Genomic DNA, 20,902 nt, shown 5'->3' with positions numbered 1-20,902 from the left:
ATTCATACTTAGCACAGTTGTTGTAAGTCATAAAAGAACACCTCACGCCAAATCGGATGAGAATTGTGCCCTCTAGAGGCTCAAAAAGTCAAAACCCAAAATCGGTTTATATGGCAGATATATCAAAACATGAACCGATATGGCCCATTTAGAATCCCAACCGACGTTTACTTATAAAAATTGCAAAATTTCAAGTGGCTAGCTTTACTCCTTCGAAAGTTAGCGTGCTTTCGGTAGACAGATGGACGGACGAACAGACGGACGGATGGACAGACGGACGAACGCACAGACAAACGGACGGACGGACATGGCTAGTTCAATTTAAAATGTCACGACGATCTAGAATATATAAACTTTATGGGATCTCAGACGCATATTTCGAGGTGTTACAAACAGAGTGGCGAAATTAGTATACCCCCCATCCTATGGTGGAGGGTATAATTAACTTTCTTTGTTTCCCTCGTATGTTTTTTCCTCCCATTCTTTATGACCGTTTTAGTATTTCCTTTACGAAAACGGCATAACAAGAGCATATTTTTCTCTTCCTTTAAATGCCAGAGCCAGATAATGCCAAATGTTTGCTATCACCAAAAACTCCGCTAAAAAAAATAAAAATAAATAAATAAAAACAAAACAATAGTTTTTTTATTTTTTTAAGGGGAAATACAAAAATGCAAAAACTATACAAACTTTCTACCCCAAACTGCAATGGAAAGGAATAAAAAAAAAATGTTTGAAAAAATTCAAACCGGAAAGGAAGGAAGATGCTAACAGCAAATAATGTGGAGAGCAGAGTGAGAAACAGGAAACATTTAAATTGCATTTCCACTCGGAGAGCAACAACAGAAGCAGGGCCCTTTAAAAGCTAGGCAAGCTTAGAGCCCCGTCTATAGTAGAGGAAAACTGTGTTTGTTCGTTCAAAGCTTTTCCTTGTTCAGGACACTCGTTCCCTGGTGTTGGTGTAGACCCTATTATTCGCGCCTTCAAAATGTGAAAAATTTAAAGGACCTTTAACAAACACACAGAGCCACACCCCCAGTAACAGACATTCGCGTGCAACGATTTCTTCTTCTCCACACACAAAAACTCTCCAGCAATCATGGTTGGCAAGACATGGCCGCCGTCATCGTCATCATTAAGTCTAAACTTTTGGGATTCGTTTGGGTCTGTTTTCCATTCATCGTTTTCTTGGAGCTGCTGCTGCTGCTTGGCATTCATTTAAATTAGTACCAACGGACAGCCCAAATAAAGACTTTTGTTTAAGTTTTGGCCTCGTCAGGGCTGCAAAGCATGCCATGCCATGTTGTGTGGCAAATGTAAGTCTTGAAATGTTGGCAGTGGTGTTGGCTTTGGGCCGGGAATGTTGTTTTCTATTCACCGGTAAATGAGGTATTCTTTCTGAATCAACGTTAAATTAAAGCTGTTCCTTCATTCATGACCGGTTTTCTTGTTTCCTTCGCTCCTGTTGTGTTCTTTTTTCTTCTTCCTTTTTATAAGCAGGCCCTTGGTGTTGGTGTTGCTGTAGCTGGTTACCCCTTTGAAATATGCAAAAAGGAAGTCTTTTAAAAAGGTAACTTTTCCCTTGTTGGCGGCTGCCTCGACGAGGGCTGTCCGTTTGTCTTGGCCCTTGTCGAGGTAGAATTTATTAAGACATACAATAAATTTGGGTACTTAATTAAGTTTTTAACGTAGGTTTATTTTCTCAATGGACACCAAGATTATTTGTTTACATGTTGCCTCGTAATCTTTGGGGGAAACCAGAATGCTTAATGCGAAGGTAGACCAGGTAAACAAACGAAAGAAAGGAAAATAACTTTTATTCCCACATTAAATTTACGATGTGCTGCTGCCGCTGCCAGAATCATGGCAAGCAGCAGGTTAATGTTGCATTTGAGGTTAAAACAGCGCAGGGGTTATTGAGGGAATATTAGCAGATTTTTATTGAGTTGTTAAAGGTAGGGAAACAAGGGGTGATGAATGTTTCCCATAGAGCACCACCACTTTAATAGATTTGTGCATTTGTTTGCAACGCTAAGAAGGAGAGGAGCTAGACCCATTGATAAGTACACGGATCGGCTCAGAATCACTTTCTAATTCGTGTAGGCCATGTCCGTCTGTCCGTCTGTTAGTCCATGTATTCTTGTAATCAAAGTGCAGGTCGTATTTGTTGTCCAACTGGCACGAAATTTTGGACATATCACTTTTTTGGCCCAAGGACAAATGGTATTGATTTTGAAAAAATCGGTTCAGATTTAGATATAGCTTCCAGATATATCTTTCATCCGATATGGTTTTTTAAGGCTGTAAAAGGCACAATTTTCGTCCGATCTTTACAAAATTTGGCATTGGGTATTTCACTTGAGGTCTACATATGTGTGGAAAATTTCATGAAAATCGGTTCATATTTCGATATAGCTCCCATATATATCTTTCATCCGATATGTGTTTTTAAGACTGTAGAAGCCACAATTTTCGTCCGATCTTTCAAATATTTTGCACGAGGTGTTTTATTTGACGTCCTAATATGTGTGGAAAATTTCATGAAAATCGGTTCATATTTCGATATAGCTCCCACATATATGTATCGCCCGATTTGCACTTAAATGGCCGTAGTAGCTAAAATTTTCAACCGATCTGCACAAAATTCGGCGCGGACTGTTTTATTACTGCACTTAATATATCTGGAAAATTTCATAAAAATCAGTTCATATTTAGATATAGCTCCCATATATATCTTTCATCCGATTTGAACTATTAAAGCTGTAGAAGCCACACTGTTGGTCCGATCTTTACCAAATTCGGCGTGGAGTCGTTTTTGTGAAGTCTCAATGTATGTGCAAGATTTCATAAAAATCGATTCAGATTTAGATATAGCTCCCATATATATTCTCATCCGATTTGGCTTTTTTAGGCTGTAGAAGCCACCATTTTTGTCCGATCCTTGCAAAATTTTGCATGAGGTGCTTTATATGATGTCTTCATATGTGTGCGAAATTTCGCCAAAATCGGTTGAGATTTTGATATAGCTCCCATATATATCTTTCATCCGATATGGACATTTATGGCTGTAGAAGCCAGAGTTTAAGTCCGATCTTTAAAATATTTTGCACGAGGTGTTTTATTTGACGTCCTAATATGTGTGGAAAATTTCATGAAAATCGGTCCATATTTAGATATAGCTCCCATATATATCTTTCATCCGATACGCCCGATTTTACATGATACGTTTACATTGACGTTCCAATAAGTGCGCAAAATTTCATTAAAATCAGTCCTAATTTAGATATAGCTCACATGTGTATATTTATCCGATATGGACTTTTGCAAATTGCAAATTTTACCCATGAACATTCCACTAAGGAACAGGGACAAACTTCTCACATATCAATGAGTTCATTCCGTTTCAAGTTTAAGCTCAATGATAGGGGGCCTCCCTTTTATTGCCGAGTCCGAGCGGCGTGCCGCAGTGCGACACCTCTTTGGAGAGAAGTTTTACATGGCATAGTACCTCGCAAATGTTGCCAGCATTAGAAGGGGAAAACCATCGCTGAAAAATTTTTTTGATGGTCTCACCAGGATTCGAACCCAGGCGTTCAGCGTCATAGGTGGAAAAGCTAACCTCTGCGCTACGGTGGCCTCCAATATGGATATGGACTTTTAAGGCAGTAAAAACCACAATGGTCCCATCTCTACAATATTGGGCGTGAGATGTTCTATTTCATGTTCCAGTATGTGTCATTAAAATTGGCACAGGTTTCGATATAACTCCCATATAATCTTTTATCCGATATGGCCTTTTAAAGAGGTGGAAATCCAAATCTTTTGTCCTATGGTAGGAAAATCTTACAAGGTTCTAAATTGCTATTTCAATTGGTATCCAAATTAAAGTCTGACTAGATTTAGAGATAAGTTCTACGTATAAAAAGTACTACATGCACTAGGTGGTGTAGGGTCTTACATGGTCGGCACCGCCCGACTTTTGCCTTCCCTTACTGGTTTAATTACTAAAAGGATGCATTTATGTAAAGGTAAACTAATGTTGTCAATTTTAATATCATGGCTAAGTAACCTCTCATTTAGACCATATAAAAATAGTTTGTCAAAATAACTCCCACCATGAAGAATGATGTGAAAATTATATTTGTTTTCTATTTTTTGCCCATAGCAGTAATCACCTGCACTAAAGGGGTGATGTGGGTTATTTTCCAAACAATTTCTTGTATTTATAATAAAATATTTCCATAACAATTTCTTGTATATAAAACCTCCCAGCAAATTAAATTTGTTACATTATTTTATTAATTAAATTCCGTTCATATTTTCGTAAACTATCAATCATATTGTGGTTTATTGTCACTCAAAAGTATTTGAAAATAAAATTTTAATGCAAATTGCTGGAATTTTGTCTAGGCTTTGGCTTTTTTTCTGTTCTTGTGCCTAATGCAAAATAATTGTTGCTGTTATGCAAACGAACCAATCATTTTCAAATTAAGTAACACACTCACAGTTTAACCAAACATCTGATGGAGTGAATGACTTTTAACATCGCTTATACATGGTTCATAGAACAGCAAAAGCATTGTTTATTCCTACACGGATAAAATATAGTTTTGAAAAACAACAACTTTGGTCGAAAAAATAGACGACGAAATTTGTTAATTTTCCTGCAACAATTTATTTTGAATCTCAGCGGCCGAAAGTACAAATTTGTTGTTGAAAGGAACTCTTTGCAAGCCGAAATATAGCAACAACAACAATATTTACATAAGCAAGACAAACAAAAAAAAAAAGGCGTTGAATTCGGCCGGACCGATACCCACCTCCTCTTGTATATATGTAAACCACCTTTCATCAAAATCCGGTGAAAATATCATACCTTATGTCCCATAGCAGTTATATCGAAATATGTTCCGATTTGGACCAAATGCTAATAAGTACAAGTCATTGTTCAATTGTGTATAACAAAATATTGATATTTTTAGTAACTATATCTAAAAATAAACCGATCTGAACCATATACGACTCGAATGACAAAAAGTCTAACATAAGTCACTGTGTGAAATTTCAGTGAAATAAGATTATAAATGCGCCTTTTATGGGGCCAAGACTTTAAATCGAGATATCGGTCTATATGGCAGCTATATCCAAATCTGGACCGATTTAGGCCAAGTTGCAGAAAAATGTCGGAGAGCCTAACACGAAACACCGTCCCAAATTTTGGCGAAATCGGATTATAAATGCGCCTCTTATGGCCCCAAAACCTTAAATCGAGAGATCGGTCTATATGGCAGCTATATTCAAATCTGAACCGATCTGAGCCAAACTGAAGAAGGATGATAAGTGGCCTAATACAACTCACTGTCCCAAATTTTGGTAACATCGGACAATAAATGCGCCTTTTATGGGCGCAAGACCTACGATCGAGAGATCGGTCTATATGGCAGCTATATACAAATCTGGACCGATCTGATCCAAATTGACAAAGGATGTTAAAGGTCTTAACACATCTCACTGTTCCAAATTTTGGCAAAATCGGACAATAAATGCGACTTTTATGGGCCCAAAACCTTAAATCTAGAAATCGGTCTATATAGTAGCTGTATCCAAATCTGGACCGATCTGCGCTAAATTGCAGAAAGATATCGAGGGCCCTAACACAACTGACTGTCCTGAAGTTCAGCGAAATCGGACAATAAATGCGCCTTTTATATGCCCAAAACCTTAATCCGATATAGCCCATTTTCAAACTTAACCAACTTATGGACAAGGCGCCCGCAGCATACTTGGACTCAAATTTTAATGCCATATTCGTATTCTACTCTCCAATACCTTTCATTTGATAGCAATATTGTCCCGATCGGTCCACTTTTGAGAAGGTCCGTCCCCCTTCAGATAAAAGAAAATTATAAAGTCTATGTTTCCTTCCAGACCAACCTACACAATTTGCGAAAATTTCGAGAAAATCGGTTCTGCCTTTTTTCAGTTTATACGGAACAAACAAACCGAGACCCATATATCCGTGATTTGCCTTATGTGCCCATTTTGGGCGTTTTTGTGGACATCGACATGAATTTGTATGCCAGATTCATTATCTACTCCCGCATACTTTTCATTTGATACCCATATTGTCCTTATCGGTCCACATTTGATTTTGGGTGGAGTTTTTTGGGGGAGGGTCCGCCCCCTTCCTTTATCAATAAACTATAAAGTCTATTCCGATAAGATATGGGGTCCTAGATCAATATTCCGAGGTGTTACAAACGGAATGACTAGATTAGTAAAGGGTGATTTTTTTGAGGTTAGGATTTTCATGCATTAGTATTTGACAGATCACGTGGGATTTCAGACATGGTGTCAAAGAGAAAGATGCTCAGTATGCTTTGACATTTCATCATGAATAGACTTACTAACGAGCAACGCTTGCAAATTATTGAATTTTATTACCAAAATCAGTGTTCGGTTCGAAATGTGTTCATTCACCGTTCAGCGATGAGGCTCATTTCTGGTTGAATGGCTACGTAAATAAGCAAAATTGCCGCATTTGGAGTGAAGAGCAACCAGAAGCCGTTCAAGAACTGCCCATGCATCCCGAAAAATGCACTGTTTGGTGTGGTTTGTACGCTGGTGGAATCATTGGACCGTATTTTTTCAAGATGCTGTTGGACGCAACGTTACGGTGAATGAATACATTTCGAACCGAACACTGATTTTGGTAATAAAATTCAATGATTTGCAAGCGTTGCTCGTTAGTAAGTCTATTCATGATGAAATGTCAAAGCATACTGAGCATCTTTCTCTTTGACACCATGTCTGAAATCCCACGTGATCTGTCAAATACTAATGCATGAAAATCCTAACCTCAAAAAAATCACCCTTTATATCCCCATCCTGTGGTGGTGGCTATTAAAAAAGAATCGGTGCAAAGTTTCAGCTCAATATCTTTATTTTTAAAGACTGCAGCGTGATTTCAACAGACAGACGGACGGACAGATCATCTTATTGTAGATTTTTACTAAAATCAAGAATATACATTATAGGGTCGGAAATGTATATTTCGATGTGTTGCAAACGGTATAACAAAATAAATGTACCCCCATCCTTCGTTGCGGGGTGTAAATCTGATTTTTTTTGTTTGACCGACCGGGGTATTCCAACCTGGTTTCGCAAGTCATGAAAGGCATGGGAGTTTGCTGAGCTACATGGCCAATTTTAACAACTACTTCAACTAAAGAATTTGTTGAAATTCCACAAAATTTCAATGATTTTGCCGGTCAAGTCTCTGCAAGTCAACTTCAACAAATAATGTCTTCAATGCTCAAATTCGTTGAGAAAGTTTCGCATACAAATTTTGATTTTGGTTTTGTTCCAAGAGCTATTTTTTTCTGTGTATGGACTTTGTCGCCTGCACATTGTGGTTGATAATATTACGGTATATGTGTTTGTGCTTTAGCAATTCAAACAAGGATAACTTGAAGTCGATGAAGAGAGAGTAGAGCAACATACATATTCCTGGAATATTATAGCAATGACAAACAAAAGTCAATGCCCAATAGGGCGTTGTTATTATTATCATTACCATTGCTACTTCGATAATTATTGTTAAGGCAACGAACCAAGGAGTACCAGGTCTCTAAAGTAAACATCCATTTATTAAAACAATGTGGCAAATATAAGAATGACTTAATACTCTTTTTGAAATTCTCAGGTAAAATGGACTTAAGAGTCGAGATTGTATCGACTTTAACGGTAACACAAGTAAAAACACATTAAGTTCAGACGGGTCGAGATTTGTATACCCTGGCCATGGATCGCATATGACAAGTTTGTTGAATGACTTTTTCTAATAAGAATATTAGTTTATATAGGATCGAACTTGTAATGATCGTAAGTATTCACAATAAAATACCAAGTGCTAGATTTTAGTTTAATCAGGTAATGCTAAAGCATAGGGCATATAGAAGTCAAATCGGAAGATCGGTTTATATGGGAACAATATTGCACTATCGACCGATTGGGATCAATCATAACAAAATTTCAAGAGGAAAACTTCAATCAAATTGGATAAAAATTGGTCAAGAAGTAAAACTGAGAGATATCTGTTTAAGGTTTTGATAAAGAAATATGGAACTGCTAGGGCTATCTTATATATAAAATTCAATTTGTATTTGTTTGTATGTGTGTTCCATATAGACTCAGGAACGCCTGAACCGATTTTCTTGAAATGTTCACTGATGGTGCATAATGATCCCGTGATGAAAATAGGGTACTACATTTTTTGATATCTGAAGGGGGGGCGGACCCTCCCCCTTACCCTAATTTTCAAAAACGCCAGATCGCGGAGATGGGTGGTGCGATTTAAGCGAAATTTTGTGTGCTCTTATATAGTACCCTAAAAATAAAAATTTGGTATCCAAATTTCGGATGGGGTACCTAGGGGGGCTGTCCCACCCTAAAACGTACCAAACATATGTTTAGACATTGGTCTAAACACGACAATATGGGTCTCAAAGAAAGGTATTTAGAATAAGAAAACGTATCTGATATCCAATTGTCGGACCAAGTGCTAGGGGGACCACCCCAAGCCCCAAAACACCCCTAAATCTGACATATTTACCGACCATGGCAATATGGGACTCAAATGAAAGGTATTTGCGAGTAGAATACGAATCTGATATTCAAATGTGAGACCACGTTTCCGGTGGTCCACCCCTTTCCCAAAACACCCCCCAAACTGCACTTATTTACTGACCATGGGAATATGGGCCTTAAATAAAAGGTATTTGAATGCAGAATATGAATTTGATATCCAAATGTTGCACCAAGTGTTTGGAGGGCCGCCTCTCACCAAAAACATCCCCCAAAGGGGACAAATATACGACCATAGCAATATGGGGCTCAAATGAAAGGTCTTTGGGAGTAAAACACGAATTTGATATCAATATTCGGGAAAAGTGTCTATGGGGCTACCCCACCCCCACAAAAGCACCCAAATAGTAAGTATTTTCTGACTATTGCAATATGAGGCTCAAATAAGATGGTTTTTAGAGTAGAACACGAATCCGATATTTATTTTCAAGGCCAACTCACTGAGTGGCCGCCCATCCCACAAAACACCCCCAAGCCGGTCATGTGGGCCGACTATGGAAACATGGGGCTCATATTAAAGGTATTTGGGAGTAGATCACGTATCTGATATCAACATTAGGGACGTCCCACTACCATAACAACCCCCAAATAGGCCGGTATTGGGGGCTAGAGCAAGAATTGATATCCACTACCCCTTTCCCGAAATACCCCACAAACAGCAATTTTTTTTTAGTTACCATCGCAATATGGGTCTCAAATAAAGGTATTTTGGAGTAGAATACGAATTTGATATCCAAATGTAGAACCATTTATGTAGGGCAAAACACCCCCAAAGGGTAAACATTTTTCGTCCATGTCAATATATGGCTCAAATGACAGGTATTTGAGATTAGAAAACGAATTTGAAAATAATATATGGCTCAAATGACAGGTATTTGAGATTAGAAAACGAATTTGATAACCTATTTTGGGGCCGTGTGTGTGGGGGACGACTCATCGTGTAAACTCCCCTAAACCAATGGCAATATGGGGTTTAAATAATTTGTATTTGAAAAAAGAGCACGATGCTGATATTTTTCAGGGTTAAGTGTCAGGGGGACCACCTCACCCCCGAAAACACCCCATTTTAAGAATGGAGTACACCTTACATCCAAACTTAAATTCGTAGACCAATAAAGTTATGGGATTCAGACTGTTAGTTAATCGATATACTATTTTCGTAGCATGGTATTTCACTAAAAGCTCTTTAATTGTCGAAAATAAATATTCCAAGGAAATTTTTGTTCCATATAAAGTAAGAGAAGGCGCAGCTAGTAAAGTATATATATTCTTGATCGTCATGACATTTTAAGTCGAACTAGCCATGTCCATCCGTCCGTCCGTCCGTCTGTCTGTCGAAAACACGCTAACTTTCCAAGGAGTAAAGCTAGCCCCTTGAAATTTTGCACAAATAGTTCTTATAAGTGTAGGTTGGGATTGTAAATGGGCTATATCGGTCCACGTTTTGATATAGCTGTCATATAAACCGATCTGGGATCTTGACTTCCTGAGCCCCTAGAGGGCACTAATTATGTCCGATTTGGCTAAAATTTTGCATGAGGTGTTTTATTATAACTTCCAATAACTGTCGTGAGTATAGTTGAAATCGGTGCATAACCTGATATAGCTATCATATAAACCGATCCGGAGTCTTGACTTCTTGAGCCTCTACAGGGAGCAATTCCTATCCGATTTGGCTGAAATATTGCATGACGTGTTTTGTTACGATTTCCAACAACTGTATTAAGAATGGTTCAAATCGGTCCATAACCTGATATAGCTGCCATATAAACCGATCTGGGGTCTTGACTTCTTGAGCCTCTAGAGGGCGCAATTATTGTCCGATTTGGCTGAAATTTTGCATGAGGTGTATTGTTATGACTTTCAACAACTGTGCTAAGAATAGTTCAAATCGGTCTATAACCTGATATAGCTGCCATATAAACCGATATGGGATCTTGACTTCTTGACATATAAACCGATATGGGATCTTGACTCTAAAGGGCGCAATTATTATCCGATTTGGCTGAAATTTTGTACAACGGCTTCTCTCATGATCTTTAACATACGTGGCGAAAATGGCTTATAGCCTTATACAGATCCCCTATAAACCGATCTCCTTATTTTAATTCTTCAGCCCCAAAAGTGCGCAATTCTTACTAGATTTGGCTGAAATTTTAAACAATGACTTCTACTACGGTCTTCAATATTCAGTTCAATTATGGTCCGAAATGAACCATAACTTGATATTGTTCCAATAATATAGCAATTATTTTCGTTTATTCTTTGTTTGCCTAAAAAGAGATACCGTGGCAGGAGATCGACAAATGCGATCCATGGTGGAGGGTATATAAGCTACGGCCCCGTCGAACTTAGCACGCTTTTACTTGTTTCAATTATTCAAATTAAGCGGTTGGCAGTGTTGACGCACCCTTGTGTCTTCGTAGCAGTGTAAAAGTGTTTTGTGTGAACACATAAATGAATAAGAACATAACGATTTGAATGTTTAATAACCTTATTCACTAAAACCTCCTATTTGCAATCATTCATTTAGACTTAAAGTTTAAACACACGCACACACATGACTCTGCATCCCCCTTGACAGGAATGAATTCTTGGCATTTACATAATTTCAATTTTGTGGCTATCACCTGTTCTCTACCAACATCACTCGCAACAACAACAACACCCTTTCAACAACATTCCATTGTAATGAAGCAGAGAAATGGCAGACAGTACTGAACAAATGTCCAATAGTCAATACAGGCCCCCAAACCATCCCCTTGGAATGTAGCCCTCTCTCAATCGTTACTAATAACATTTCATTACAATCACAATGGTTGGTTTCCTTATTAGTTTTCTTATGCTTGGCACACATCATCAACAACAACAACAAGCGCACACACGCACACTTAGAGTTGCAACAATTACAACTACACAAGCTATCGCAACTATAATGCAACTCTTGCTACAATGATGGGCCCTCAAAGGCCAAAACACACACTGAGACACATTTCTTACCCATGCATTGGCATGCCCATGGGAACAACTAAGTCTTTTGTATGGCGGCACCTGTTTACACATTGACACATTTGGCCCCCGTTCGACAATAACGCATTAGTGTTGGTTTATGGTGTTTGTGATTGTGATTGCGATTGTGATTGTCGGAGCAAGTGCCAATGCATGGGAAATTCACTTTTGCATTTTCTTTGTTGTTTTAACAGCAGATGGGGGGCATATAGTGCCTCGAGATGGCCTGGGCATATATCAAAGCATTGAATTCAAATTTTGCAATTCATAGGAATTGCAAAAGTGAAATGAAATTGAGCTCACAGTAGTGTAGGAGTTGTGCTATTATATCCGGCATCACACTGTGGGAGAGAATAAAAAAAAAACTAGTGAAAAAATCTGCCGTTTGAGAAAGGGTATGGATACCACATGTTGGACATTTCGCAGTGATCTTCTGTAAAGAACTCTTATTAAAAACATCTATGTACCTAATGTATCACATCGGTGATTATACCCACCACCACCACAAGAAAGGTGGAATACTAAAATAACTAAAATAACAATTATTGCAATCTGCAATCTCAATGTCACTGATAAATTTCATAGAAATCGGTTCATATTTGGATATAGCTCCCGTATTTATGTTCGCCCGATTTCCAGAAATACAGCAATAAAATGGTCATTTGTCAACCGATACTCTCGAAATTTGGTAGGAAGGATTTTCTTATGACTCTCAATGTTACTGGTGAATTTCATAGAAATCGGTTCAGATTTGGATATAGTTCCTATATATAGGTTCGTCCGATTTGCAGAAATACAGCAATAAAATGATCATTTATTAACCGATTCCCTTCAAATTCGCCAGGAAGGATTTTCATATGACTCTTAATATTACTCGGTTCAGATTTGGATATAGCTCCCATATATATGTGCATCCGATTTGCAGTAATACAGCAATAAAATGGTCATTTGTAAACCGATACTCTCGAAATTTGGCAGGAAGGACTTTCTTATAACTCTCAATGTCACTGAAAAATTTCATAGAAATCGGTACAGATTTGAATATAGCTCCCATATATAGGTTCGTCCGATTTGCAGTAATACAGCAATAAAATGGTCATTTATTAACCGATTCTCTCGAAATTTGGCAGGAAAGATTTTCTTATGATTTTCGATATTACTGGTCAAATTTCGATATTACTTCAAATTCGCCAGGAAGGATTTTCATATGACTCTTAATATTACTGGAGAATTTCATTGAAATCGGTTTAGATCTGGATATAGCTCCCATATACATGTCCTTCCGATTTCCAGAAATACAGCAATAAAATGGTCATTTATGAACCGAATATCTCGAAATTCGACAGGAAAGAGTTTCTTATGACTCTCAATGTTACTGGTGAATTTCATAGAAATCGTTTCAGATTTGGATATAGCTCCCGTATATAGGTTCGTCCGATTTGCAGAAATACAGCAATAAAATGGTCATTTATTAACCGATTTTCTCGAAATTTGGCAGGAAGGATTTTCTTATGACTATCGATATTACTGATAAATTTCATAGAAATCGGTTCAGATTTGGATATAGCTCTCATAAATAGGTTCGTCCGATTTGCAGTAATACAGCAACAAAATGGTCATTTATGAACCGAATATCTCGAAATTCGACAGAAAGCATTTTTTTATGACTCCCAATGTCACTGCTGCATTTTATAGAAATCGGTTCAGATTTGGATATAGCTCCCATATATATGTTCATCCGATTTGCAGTAATACAGCTATAAAATGGTCATTTATTAACCTATTCTCTCGAAATTTGGCAGGAAGGATTTTCTTATGACTCTCAATGTCACTGCTGAATTTCATAGAAATCGGTTCAGATTTGGATGTAGCTCCCGTATATATATTCGTCCGATTTCCAGAAATACAGCAATAAAATGGTCATTTATGAACCGATTCTCTCGAAATTCAACAGCAAGGATTTTTCTATGACTATCGATATTACTGGTGAATTTCATAGAAATCGTTTCAGATTTGGATATAGCTCCCGTATATAGGTTCGTCCGATTTGCAGTAATACAGCAATAAAATGGTCATTTATTGACCGAATCTCTCGAAATTTGGCAGGAGGGATTTTCTTATGACTCTCAATGTCACTGATAAATTTCATAGAAGTCGGTTCAAATTTGGATATAGCTTCTGTATATATGTTCGCCCGATTTCCAGAAATACTGCAATAAAATGGTCATTTATTAACCGATTCTCTCGAAATTTGACAAGAAGGATTATGACTCTCGATATTACTGGTGAATTTCATAGAAATCGTTTCAGCTTTGGATATAGCTCCCATATATAGGTTCGTCCGATTTGCGGTAATACAGCAATAAAATGGTCATTTGTTAACCGATTCTCTCGAAATTTGGGAGGAAGGATTATCTTATGACTCTCAATGTTACTGGTGAATTCCATAGAAATCAGTTCAGATTTGGATATTGCTCCCATATATATATATATATATATATATATATATATATATATATATATATATATATATATATATATATATATATATATATATATATATATATATATTTGGGAGGAAGGATTATCTTATGACTCTCAATGTTACTGGTGAATTCCATAGAAATCAGTTCAGATTTGGATATTGCTCCCATATATATATATATATATATATATATATATATATATATATATATATATATATATATATATATATATATATATATATATATATATATATATATATATATATCGCCCGATTTTCACTTCTAGACCCTCTGCAAGCGCATTTATTGACCAATCTTCTCAAAATTTTGTACAACGCTTTCCTCGGCGAATAATTCCACAATATGCATAAAGTTTGGTCGAAATCGGTTCAGATTTAGATATAGCTCCCATGGATAATTTGTTGTTATTTGTCAACCATAGTTATAACATTTTGAACATATTTGCTTTGCTCGAAATTTGATACAGGAATTTAAATAATCTATCTAAATACAATCGCCGAGGTCCATAAAAACTGGTTCAGAATTAGATGCAGCCCCGTCTTTTGGGTTTATGGGGTAGGTAATATAAAGTCGGCACCGCCCGACTTTTGCCTTTCCTTATTATTTAATATATACAAATATTGATTGAATTGAAAGGCTAAACTTCTTACGTCCTTGTAGCACTTATTGCATTGCATTCACAAATCAAATATTTTGCTTTAAGCATAGATTTGTAATTCAAATGAAAATCAAACCATTTTAAAGTTGTGTTTTTGCGAAATGCCAAAATTTGATATGCATATGAGTATCTGCATCTCTTGCAGTTACATTTAAAGATGAAGACCACTTTTACTACCACACAAGAAAGGAAAGACAAAAGTCGAGCACAGACGGCTAGTAATACCTTACACCACTTTTGAGTAAGTACGAGAGCATATGGCTTAATCTGGTGAGATTTTGATACCGCTTGCCTATAGAGACTTTCACACGTATAAGAAAGTCAATCAAAACATCTCTTTCAAAATTTGTTATGATAAGACCAAAATTGTGGTACTACAGCCATAAAAGTTCTTATCGGAGATATATATGGGATCTAAATCTAAATAAAAAACATTCGTACTTGGGCCAAATAATTATATGGTAATAGGGCCACAAAAAACAACCAGTAGCTTGATTATAAGAATACATGGTCAGACAGACGGACATAACTCAAGCAAATCAGAAAGTGTTTCAAAGCCTATGGGTATGCTCTACAAAGGTTATAGCTCATCTACTTGTTAGCGTTGCAAACAAATGCACAAAGTTGTAATACCGTATTCCACAGGGTATAGACACACCATAGCAGCCGGTTGTACGTACCGGATTGACCCGATGAAATCCTTCATCGGCAAGGCCTGCCGCCTCTGTCTACAACACACTGCCAGAACAACAACAACTGACATTTTCAAGTGACTCAAAGTATTTTCTAAAATACAATATGCTGCTTTGTATTCTTCAATAACCTTTCTAGGCCAAATAGTTGTTTTCTTGAGTTTTGTAGATTTACCCATGCACCTGCATGACCGTAAGCAATGCATTTGATTACATGCCCCACTACTTTCTCATTCATCTTCATTGAATCGATAGACATTTGTAGATTTTCCAGATTTAATTTCCAAACAGCTGAACCACAAATATGCAAATTTATGTCCTTTTAGAAATACACACTTACTTCAATTAAATCTACGCACTGCCATGCACACTTACATACACATACATACATATTTATAGGCTATTTATGTGTTTGTGTAAAAGTGTAGCAACGTTTTTTATTATGCCGATGATATCGTTGTAGTTGCTAAGTTTAACATAGATTTTTGATAGTGGTGGTATCTAGTAAAGAAATACGAGGGTTGTACTAAAGTTTGGGAACTATGGGTCACAATGGCATCGATAGATAGAAAATCGAAGAAACACGAGAGATAGATATGAAAATTGATTTTATTACAATTTTTTTTGAAAGTTAGAGTGCTTTCGACAGACAGACGGAAGGACCTGGCTAGATCGACTTAAAATGTTATGACAATCAAGAATATATGTACTTATAGGGTCTTAGATTGTCCCCACATTAGCTATTCTAGACGCTCCAAAGACAGAAACGTTAATACCCAGGGAAGGAATCTCCTACGTATTGTTGATGACATAGGCGGTATTATCATAAATGGCAGAACTTTAGAGGATATAGATGGGGAGTTTACTTTTTGTGGTGCAATGGGTAGTTCTGTCATAGATTACTGTATAAGTTCGGCGAGTTTTCTGTCATATATTGACAAGTTCAAGGTGGCCACTGAACCCTTTTCTGATCACATGCCCTTATGCTTAGATATTAAGATTCCGAAAAGTTCGACAGAAACTACTCAACAGCCTATACAGAAGCTACACTGGGATGAAAGGCATAGATCTCAATACAATCACAACTTAAGTTTACTTGCAGAGCCAGTAAATGATTGCGTCTTTTTATCGTCAGAGGATTTGGTTGAGAACATTAAAAATAAAATTAGGCGGGCTCAGGTAAAGAAGACCAATAGAACATTTTTTGAGCCTTAGCAGAAGTGGTTCGATTGGACGTGCTTTCGTTTAAGATCCAATATGCATAAAAATTTAAAGATATACAGAAAGTCACACACTGTTATCAACAGAAGGCGTTATTATTCATCCAGATCTAAGTTTCATAGAATGTGTAACGAGAAGAAACTGCAATATTTCAATGGCAACCTCAGAGAACTAGATACTGTTTCCTGCAGCAAGGGTTGGTGGAATCTGGCAAATTCTCTGAATAAACGTAATGTTAAGGGTAGAGGAAATCTAGACGCAGATGATTTCTTAGCACACTTTAACTCTTTACTAGTTAACGAAGATAATTCCAAAATTATCAGCTGGTGTATACCGTTTCATGTAGACCCACTTTTAGACTCCCCTTTTGAATTTTGTGAGCTACTCTCCGTTTTAAAAGGACTTAAATCGAATAAGGCCCCCGGGAACGATGGTATACCTTACGAATTTTATAAATTTGCTCCTCGCCGTTTTCTGCAAGAAATACTTGTAGTATTTAATAAGATATTCCTCCATGAAAATGTTCCTACTTCCTTCAAGAAGTCAATATTGATACCTCTATTTAAGAAAGGTGATATAAACTTGGCGTCAAATTATAGAGGTTTGTCACTTCTGGATACTATCGGAAAAATTTTTAACTCTGTTCTGCTAAACCGTATAACATTTTGGCTGACGAGACACGATGTTTTAAATGAATTTCAGGCTGGATTTAGAAGAGAGTATTCTACTATAGATAATATATTTAACCTCGTGAATATTGTTTCTTTGAACCAGCTACAAGGCAAAATTACATATGCGTTTTTTGTCGATTTCTCTTCTGCATTTGATTTGATTCCCAGAAACAGCCTTTTTTATAAACTATCTAGTCAGGGTCTATCTACGAAACTTGTAACTATATTAAGAATGCTGTATGATGGCACAGAAAGTAGAGTATGGGATGGAAGTACGTTCTCTGAATACTTTCCTGTTGAATCTGGTGTGAAACAGGGCTGTATTCTCAGTCCTGTACTCTTTTCGTTATACGTGAATGACCTTCCCTATATATTGCCTGGTGGTGTAAGAGTAGCGGACACTACGGTCAAAGTCTTATTATACGCCGATGACATTGTGCTATTATCTGACTCTCCATTGGGCTTACAAGAGATGATTTATGAACTTGAGAGGTACTGTTTGTTGTGGAGCTTGAAAGTAAACCTTTCTAAATCGAAAATTCTTGTTTTTCGTAGAGGTTCTAGAATCTCTTCGAATTTAAGGTGGTGCTTTGGAAATCAGAATATTGAAATTGTTAATAGTTACACATACCTGGGCGTTGAAATAACTTACAATTTGTCATTTAGAAAACACTTACAGAAGAAGCTTGCGGATTCCAAACTGGCCATAAATAGCACATGGTCGAAGTATATAAGTCACCCTAGTATTGCTAAAACTAATAAGATGAAGATATTCGATGCATGTTCCAGATCTATAATGTTTTACGCTGCACAGGTTTGGGGTTACACAAGGTTTGATGATGTAGAGAAGCTCTTTCGCTTTTTTACTAAGAAAATGCTTTATTTGCCTAATAATACACCAAATTACATGTTGTATCTAGAAACTGGATTTTCTTCTATGTTTTGTAACACTCTTAGAATCCATTTTAACTACATTAATAGAATATTGCGACTTAGCTCTCACCGCTTGCCCCGCTTGCTGGCGGAGAAAATCATAGAATTGAATGCATTATGGGCAAAAGAATGGTCAAATATTTGCCAAACCCTACAATATATTCCTGCTAATGCTACAAATCCGATATGCATGTATTCAGACAAAATAGTAGAATTACTGAGAATTCAAGAACAACGTGAATTTGAATCAGATGCAAGAAATTCACAGTTCCACGATCTTTATTCTGTGCTTGAGTATAATATAACTCCATTTCATACTGCTGACTTATCTTCACGAGCTACTAGCTTAATCATTAAAGCTAGAGGTGGTTTACTCGACCTTAACTCGAGATCATTCAGAAGTAACACCCATGGCACTTGTTCTATGTGTAATACAGATCAAGATGAAAATACACTTCACTTTATTGGCGCCTGCCCACTATACAGAGAATTTAGAAAAAGTTATTTCGGAAAATATTCCCTTAATGAGTCCGAAGTATTAAATATATTAAATGGCACGAATAACTCATCACTATATAAATACATAGAAAATTGTACTAAGTATAGAAAATTAATTATTAATGAATTCAGTTTTTAATAACCAAAATGAAAAAAGAAAAAGCAAGAAACATATAGAAACAAACAACAATTTAGTGATAAGCATTGTATTACGGCTAACAGCATTTTTGCTAAGCCTAACATAGATTGTATTTAAGAACTTTATGAAATACTATTCTTGAATTGTAATTTGAATTCAATCTATTAATAAATAATAATAATAATAATATAGGGTCTTAGATGTTTATTGACGATATTAGTATACCCCCATCTTATGGTAGAGGGAATAAAAACCCTTTTATACCCACGCCATTTTTTCAAAAAACGCTCCTTGATTACCCCTTAACGTAATTCATAGTTTAACTGCTCGCACTTGCCCCAATTTTCTTTAGAGGTAAACAAGTAAAAGCATGCTAAGTTCAGACGGGCCGAATCTTATATACCCTGCACCATTGATCGATGTCGATCTCTTGCCACGGTATCTCTTTTTATGCGAACAAAGTATAAAAGAAAAGAATTGCTATGTTATTGGAACAATATCAAGTTATGGTTCATTTCGGACCATAATTGAACTAAATATTGGAGACCATAGTTAAAGTCATTGTGTAAAATTTCAGCCAAATCTAGTAAGAATTGCGCACTTTATGGGGCTGAAGAGGTAAAATAAGGAGTTCGGTTTATAGGGGAGCTGTATTAGGCTATAAACCGATTCATGCCATACTCGATAAGTATGTCAAAGGTCATGAGAGCAGCCGTTGTACAAAATTTCAGCAAAACCGGATAAGAATTGCACCCTCTAGTGGTTCAAGAAGTCAAGACCCCAGATCGGTTTATATGGCAGCTATATCAGGTTATGAACCTATTTGAACCTTATTCGACACAGTTGTTGAAAGTAAAAATCAAATATGTAACTCAAAATTTCAGACAAATCGGATAAGAATTGCGCCCTAGAGGCTCAAGAGGTCAAGACCCAAGATCGGTATATATGACAACTATATCAGGTTATAGACCGATTTGAACCATTCTTAGCTCAGTTATTGAAAGATAGAACAAAACATCTCATACAAAATTTCAGCTAAATCGGATAATAAATGCGCCCTCTAGTGGCTTAAGAAGTAAAGACCTCAGATAGATTTAAATGGCAGCTATATCAGGTTATGGACCGATTTGAACCATACTTAACACAGTGGTTTGATATCATAACAAAACATGTCGTACAAAATTTCATTCCAATCCAATAAGAATTGCGCCCTCTAGAAGCTCAAGAAGTTAAGTCCCAGATAGGTTTTTATGGCAGCTATATCAGGTAATGGACCGATTTGAACTACTCTTAGCGCAGTTGTTGAAAGTTATAAAAAAAACAACCCATGTAAAAGTTCAGCCAAATCGGATGATAATTGCGCACTCTAGAGGCTCAAGAAGTCAAGACTCCAGATAGGTTTATATGGCAGCTATATCAGGTTATGAACCGATTTGAACCATTCTTAACACAGTTTTTGAAAGTCATAACAAAACACCTCATGCAATATTTCAGCCAAATCGGATAGGAATTGCGCACTCTAGTGGCTCAAGAAGTCAAGACCCCAGATCGGTTTATACGGCAGCTATATCAGGTTATGCACCGATTTGAACTATTCTTAGCACAGTTATTGGATATGACAGCAAAATACTTCGTTCAAAATTTCATTCCAATCAGATAAGAATTGCGCACTCTAGAGGCTCAAGAAGTCAAGACCCAAGATCGGTTTATATGACAGCTATATCAGGTTATGATCCGATTTGAACTACTCTTAGCCCACTTGTTGAAAGTTATAACAAAACAACTCATGCAAAATTTCAGCCAAGTCAGATAGGAATTGCGCCCTCTAGAGGCTCAAGAAGTCAAGTCCCCAGATCGGTTTATATGGCAGTTATATCAGGTTATTGACCGATTTGACCCTTATTTAGCACAGTTGTTGGAAGTTATAT

The sequence above is a fragment of the Stomoxys calcitrans genome, chromosome 2, assembly GCF_963082655.1.
Source record: "Stomoxys calcitrans chromosome 2, idStoCalc2.1, whole genome shotgun sequence".
In the NCBI taxonomy this organism is placed as follows: Eukaryota; Metazoa; Arthropoda; class Insecta; order Diptera; family Muscidae; genus Stomoxys; species Stomoxys calcitrans.
Note: the sequence above shows the minus strand (reverse complement) of the source record.